Here is a 7,742-nt window from a genome sequence, read left to right on the forward strand (position 1 = left end):
TGGGATTAGGTCTTGGGCTCTAAAGGATTACTTCCTTACAGGGAATATTTATTATTAACCCCATTTTACAGATGAAGAAACAGGCTTGGAGGGATGGAGAAACTAGCCTATATTGAAACAACTAGTTATAAGGGCAGATGAGAAGAGAAATTAGGTTTCCTAACTCACAACTCAATTTTTACAGTTCTCTCTCTATAAACATATTCATACTCCTATATTCAAACACATGTACACATTCACCCCATTCCCTATCCCAATACTGAGGAGACAAAAATACACATTCACACATCAACACCTTCATACATTTACACATAGAGCATACAAACATCGAGATATGGTTCACATACACATACGCATACTAAATCTCACATACGGTCAGCCTGGTTTCCCTGTATTTTGGCACATGTGACCTGCCTAAAAATGGAGAATAACCACAAGGACAATTTGAAAAATGAGGTCAATACATTTAAACATACCCACCACTTTACCAAGAAAGAAGCTTACTCCCAAAAGAGTGAGCTAAAAAAAAAAGTTTACAAGTAGTAAACAATAAAATAAGAAAGAAAAAAAAAAGGCAGCTAGGTGTTGAAGTGGAATAGATCTCAACTTGGAGAGAGGAAAACCTGAGTTCAAATCCAGCTCAGAAAATTACTAGCTATGTGACCCTGGGCAAGTCAGCTAACCTCTACCTGCCTCAGTTTCCTCATCGTAAGATTATAATAACACCTACCTCTTAGGGTGATTGTGAGGATTAAATTAAATATTTGGAAAATGCTTTGCAAACTGTAAAGCACTATATAAATGTTAGCTATTGTTATTGTTGTTGATGTTATTATTATTAAAATTTCTCTAAAACTCAAAAGTTAAATATTCTATCTTTGTAACTGCAGTTCTTTCATGGTTTCTCTGTGCTTCCATAGGAATGTATATTAATTCATTAATTTAACAAACACTTGTTAAAGTGTACCTGTGTGCAGAGCATCATATCTATATGTTATGATTCCCAGTAAAAATAAATTTGTTATTTCTTACCTACCCAGATTTATTTTTACCTCAGTGGCATCCTCATGCTTCTTTGATGGTCTAAAGTGACCTATTGCTTCCTTTTCCTCATTCCCTTGCTCAAAACCTGCTCTCAAATCTTTAGTTATCGAGTCATAGAATTTGCAGAGCTAGAATGGACCCTCCCAATCTTACAGATGAGGAAACTTTCTTGCTAGGAGAAGATAGACAGTCTTCTTACCTCCCTCCCTCAGGAGACATGCTCAGCGGGTGATGGGAGGTGAAAGGCTGTACACAAGGTTGCTCATCTTCTTACCTAGGACTGAAGATGATCTATGTCTAAATTGTACCAGTCTGGAGTTTATTTTGGTAAATGGGGTGAGATATTGTTCTATACCTTGTTTCTGCCACACTACTTTCCAGTTTTTCCAACTGTTTTTGTCAAATAGTGAATTCTTGCCCCAGTAGCTGGGATCTTTGGGTTTATCAGATCTTGCTGTATTTGTTTCTGTATATTGTGTACCTAATCTGTTTTACCAATCAACCTCTCTATGTCTTGTTCAGTACTAAACTGTTTTGATGATTATAGCTTTGTAGTCTAGTTTGAAATCTGGTACTGCTGGGATCCCTTATCACTTGTTTAAAAATTAATTCCTTTGATTTTCTTGACCTTTTGTTCTTTCAAATGAATTTCGTAATTATTTTTTTCTAGCTCTCCTTGGTAGTTTGGGTGGTATGGCACTAAGTAAATTAATTTAGGTAATATTGGTATTAGGTAATAATTAGGTAATAAAATTTGGCCTATCTATGTCACACAATTTCTTAATAACATCTTTTACTCTCATTCATCTTTAGAGTTACTGGTTGATTATACACTGCAACCTGCTTGGACCAACCATGCACCTTTCCATTGTCCTCTGTGTGATGCTCATCTTTAGTTCTTAAAAAGAAGTGACGCTTTGAGTCTCAGTGCCCTATGACAACTCCAATAAAATAATTTTATTGAAAAGATAGGCCTTTGTTATTATAGGAAGCTTGGGTCAATAAAAATACTCAAGAGATTTCTGAAAAACAACCCAACTCTTCTCTTCTATCTTTCTTATCCTGGGTCCAGCTCATTGTCCATCTGAACTGTCTGTCCCATTTATACATAACTGTTGGACAAACTCTAAGGGGAGGAAACAATCAGGTGCATGTTGAAATCTGAAAAATAGGCATTCTTCATCCACTTGGTCTTTACTGTGTGGATGGCAAACTAAACTCCTTTCAGTGATTACAGATGCTTTCTAGGAGGTTCTGCAGTGTCTTGGGGTTTGATGCAATTAACACAATTTCATCTGCAAACAGGAGCATTTGGAGGATCTCACTCCCTTCAAGGAATTCCTCATTGATTTGGACTCTGTGCTAGATCTTCTCCATCACACTGACAATTAGTTTTAGTGAGCATCTGTCTCCCTATCTTATACCTCACCTGATATTTATTATCAAAGGATTATTGAATAGACTTATTTCTGTTGTACTTTCTAAGGATTCCTGAATGATTTTATTATATGAATGGGACACATCTTGTTGTAAGACAGTCAATAAGACAGGGTTTTTTACTAAAGAAAAAAGAATTGGAGGGGGGTAATCAACAAATAAACATTGTGATGTGCTATTATATTCTTTAGATCTTTGAGTCAATTATGAGATGGTTAAGATGTGATCCATTTTTAAATTTTTCTTGTGAAATCCTGCTATTTTCATACTACTATTCTTATTAAAGATGCCCTCAATTCTTGTATAGATGACCTTCATAAAGATTTTGTACACACAGAAGAGCAGACTTCTGATGGTTAGTTATTAATATTCTGTGTCACTTTTTTTGTAGTATTAATAGGGCTTCATACTTTTTCCATACCTTTGAAATCTTCCCCTTATTCATATTTCTTACGTATTGCTATCTCAATGCCTTCATGATTATATTGCCTTATACTTTAATTCATTGGTGAAGTATATAAGAAAGTCAAAATGTAAATAAAGACAAATATGTCAATATTATAAATGGATGCTGGGTGTTGGACCTCTTGGAATTATTGTGGGAATCTGGTATGTAGGAAAAGAACCATAAAATGCTCTACAAATGTGAAGTATGTTTATTGAGGGAACTGACGTAGCACAGCTCTAGCCATTTTTTCCATCTTTGTTCTCTTTATGCTATTCCTATGTCTTTGTAAGCACCTGAAGGACTGAGATGCTAGGGTACAAGTGTGTTTTTTCCACTATCCTTGATAGAAAAAAAAGTTTGTTAAAACTTTTTTGCAAATCTTTTCCATTTTTCTTCTCTATGTAGTTCTCTCTCTCTGTCTCTATCTATCTTTGAATGCCCTTGGGAAGAATTTATTTAGTTGGATATATTGACAAGTTTTATTTAAACTGGTTTTAACCTCTATGACTTCTCTCTGCTTTATGAGATGATGCTATTCACAATCATTTATTATCCTTCTTAGTGGGATTTTATAGATGAGTTTATTTATATTCTAATTCAGTGTTGCCTTTGATAGCCATCTCTCCATGTTTGGCAGATAAGTCGACAAGTATTTATTAAGCATCTATAATATAGTAGGCACTGTACTAAGTACTAGGGAATAGTAATATCTAGTATTTATATAGCACTCTTAAGATTTGCAAATTATTTTACAAATATTATCTCATTTTATCTTTATGACAATCATGGGAGGAAGATGCTATTATTATTCCCACTTTATAAATGAGGAAACCAAGGCAGAAGTCCATTAAGTGACTTGCCCAGGATCACACACTTAAGTAAGTGTCTGAGGGCATATTTGAACTCAGGTCTTCCTGACTTCAGGCCCAGTTCTCTATTCACTGCACCATCTGGCTGCCTACTAGGATATGAAGAAAAGCAAAAAACAGTCTCTGCTCTCAAGGAGCTTACAGACTAATGGAGGAGACAATATGAAAACAACTATGTACAAGCTAGATATATGTAAGATAAATTGGAGATAACCAACAGCTGGAAGGCATTAAAGGGGAGGGGTGGTCAGAAAAGGCCTATTACAAAAGGTAGGACTTTAGTACCTCCTAAGAACTTTATGTTATTAGGGTGATTAGAAGGAGTGTATATAAAAAGAATGTGTATGAGTTGATTATATTAGGACAATCTTAAAAAAACAAAAAAGAATGGAATGGTGAGAGAGAGGGATGCATTGGGAGAGGGGGGGAGGGAGAGAATGGGGAAAATTATGTACCATAAAAGAGGAATGCAAGGAGTTTTTATAGTGGAGAGGGAAATGCTTGAACCTTACTTTTTCATCTGAACTGATTCAAAGAAGGAGGAATATAGATACACATTTAGTTAGGTATAGAAATTCATCTTATCCAACAAAAATGTAGGAGGGGGAGAGGCTAAGAGAAAGAAAGGGTGAATTAAGGGAGGAGGTAGTCAGAAGCAAAACAGACTTTTGAGGAGGGACAGGGTAAAAACAGAGAAGGATAAATAAAAGAAAATAGGTCAGAAGGAAATATACCATTAGCAATTAAAACTGTCAATGTGAATGGGATGAACTCATCCATAAAATAGATGTGGATAACAGTGAATTAGAAACCAGAATCCAACAATATGTTGTTTACAAGAGACACACTTGAAACAGAAAGACACAGAGTTAAAATAAGGGGCTGAAGCAGAATTATGCTTCAGCTCAGGTTAAAAAAAAAAAAGGCAGAGGTAGCAATTCTGATCTCAGACAAAGCAAAAGCAAAAAAAAGACCTAATTAAAAGATAATCAGGGAAATGACATTTTGCTCAAAGGTATCATAGACCATTAAGCAATATCAATATTAAACATAGATGCACGAAATGGCATAACATCCAGATTCTTAAAGTAAAAGTTAAATGAGTTACAGGAGGAAATAGTAAAACTATTTTAGTGAAGGATCTCAATTTACCCTTCTCAGAACTAGATAAATCTAACCACAAACTAAATAAGAAAGAATTTAAGGAGATAAAGAATTTTAGAAAAGTTAGCTATGATAGAGCTCTAGAGAAAATTGAATGGGAATAGAAAAGAGTGTATCTTTTTCTCAGCTGTCTCAGCTTTTTCTCAACATCTTCACAAAAACTAACCACATGCAGGGGTGGGGAAGCTGTGGCCCTGAGGCCATATGTGACCCTTTAGGTCCTCAAGTGTGGCCTTTTGACTGAGTCCAAACTTCACAGAACAAATCCCCTTAATAAAAAGATTTGTTCTGGAAAACTTGGACTCAGTCAAAAGGCCTCACCAGAGTGCCTAAAAGGCCACATGTAGTCTTCAGCCTGCAGGTTCCCCACCCCTGTATTAGGGCATAAAAACCTCACAAGCAAATGCAGAAAAGCAGAAATATTAAATGCATCCTTTTTGGACTATAATGCAATAAAAATTACATTCAATAAAGAGCCTTGGAAGCATAGATTAAAAATTAATGGGAAAATAAATAATCTAATCCTAAAGAATGAGTCAAAGAACAAATCATAGAAACAATTGATAATCTCATTAAAGATAATGAAAACTATGAGACAACATGCCAAAATTTGTGGGATGCAGCTAATGCAGTACTTAGGGGGAAATCTATATCTCTGAATGCTTATGTCAATAAAAGAGACAGAGCAGATCATTAAATTGGGTATGTAATTTAAAAAACTAGAAAAAGAAATTAAAAATCTCTAATTAAAGACCTAAATAGAAATCCTTAAAATCAAGGGAGAGATTAATACTAAATGGTAAAAAATAATAACCATTGAACTAACAAAAAGTGGGATTTTAGCTGAAATTTGAAGGAAGTCCAGGAAGTTAGGAAGTAGAAATGAGGAGACTTCCAGGCATGGGGGATAATAAATGAAAATACCCCAAATTAGGAGATGGAATGTCTAGTGGGAAGAACAAGAAAACCATGTCACTGGATTGAAGAGTATGGGGGGTAGGGGGGTGGCCCATTCCTACCTAGAAAGGGCCACATTATGGAAAGGTTTAAAAACCAGAGATTCTCTGTTTAACCTTGGAGGCAATAGAGACATTTGAGTTGACTGGTATGTGTGTGAGATATGGCCAAACTTGTGCTTTAGGAAGATCAATTTGACAGCTGAGTGGATATTGGATTGGAGGAGAGAGACTTGTAGCAGGGAGACCGACCAGTAGTCTATTGTAGTAGTCAGGTGTGAGATGATAAGGGACCAGAACAGAGTTGTGGCAATGACAGTATATGCAAGGAGTAATGGCGAGATGTTATGACAATGGAGTTGGAAGTTGAAATAGAAATCAAAGATGTCATCTAGATTGCTAGCCTACCCGACTGGATAGTACCCTCAACAATAATAGGGAAGTTTGGAAGTGGGGAGGGTTTGGGGGAAAAGATGAGTTGTATGGACATGTTGAGTTTAAGATATCTACCAAGAGATCCAGTTTGAGATGTCTAATAGGTAGTTAAGATGTGAGGTTGGAGATCAGGAGACAGGTTAGGGCTGGACAAATAGATCTGAGATTCATCTGCATAATGATGATAATTGAATCTATGGGAGTTGATGAGATTGACAAGTGAAATAGGATAGAGGGAGAAAAAGGTCCTGAACAGGAGCTTGGGGGACCATGGTGAATAGGCCAAACCTGGATGAAGATTCAGTATAGATTGAGAGGAAATAGTCAGGAGAACCAGAACCAAATAGCATCACAAAAATGTAGAGAAAGTTTCAGGGAGAAGAAGGTGCTTGACAATGTCAAAGGTGGAAGAGGTCAAGAAGAATGACTGAGAAAAGACCATTAGATTTGGAGACGAAGAGATCAATGAAGGAAGAAATGGAGCCATGGGAGGTTTGAGAAGGGAGGAAAAGATGTGGAAAAGCGACTATGGTGAGTAGGATAGTGAATTGATTAGGGAAATATAAAAGGATTGCCTCGTGCATTAAGAGCCAGTTGACATTATGTAACATAGGCAGATTAGGTTCTTTACCTGGACAGTATAGTCTGGTGTATGGAACACTCAACTTTGAGTCAGACCCTGCTTCAAGTCCTGCTTCAGAAATTTATCAGCTGTGTTAATCATAGCCTAATCACTTATCTTCTCAGCCATAGTATTCTCATCCATAAAACTGATGTACTGTACTAATACTGTATTAAGATACTTCATCAAGCTGTTGAGGAAAGACGTTTACAAACCTTAAAATGTCATAAATGTTAGTTAATATTACAGAAGCCCTAAACAAAAGTGCACTCTAGCTGCTGAGGGAGGATATGCCTATGCCTTCCCTGTTGGAGCCATGAGCTTCGGAGAACCTGAGTCCCAGACCACTAGGGAAAAGGGAATCAAACTTGCCCAAGAACATGGCTGATTGTTCTTTGCTGTTTTACTCTCCCCCCTTGTTCCTTACTAGGATCTAGTAGTACATAATGAGCAGCTAAATACCTAGACCTGCACTAATTTAATAAATTCCCACTATCTGTGAAGGTTGAGGACAAAGAATACTGGAGGTGGTTGACCACTGAGATTCATAATTTGAACCCCAAGCCATGCAGAATCATAGGCCATATCATCAATAATGAAAACCATTTAAATGACTATCATTTTCACTTGAAGTCTCTAAAAGCTTATTTCCTTTTATATAGTCAACTATGCCAGGCTTTCAAAAACCCTTAGACCTGTGCCCATTTTAACTAATCAAACTCATTTCCCACTGTTCCTTAACTCTACTTGTTTACTTAAGCTGTTTT

The sequence above is a fragment of the Vombatus ursinus genome, unplaced genomic scaffold, assembly GCF_900497805.2.
Source record: "Vombatus ursinus unplaced genomic scaffold, bare-nosed wombat genome assembly UNPS02010548.1, whole genome shotgun sequence".
Lineage (NCBI taxonomy): Eukaryota > Metazoa > Chordata > Mammalia > Diprotodontia > Vombatidae > Vombatus > Vombatus ursinus.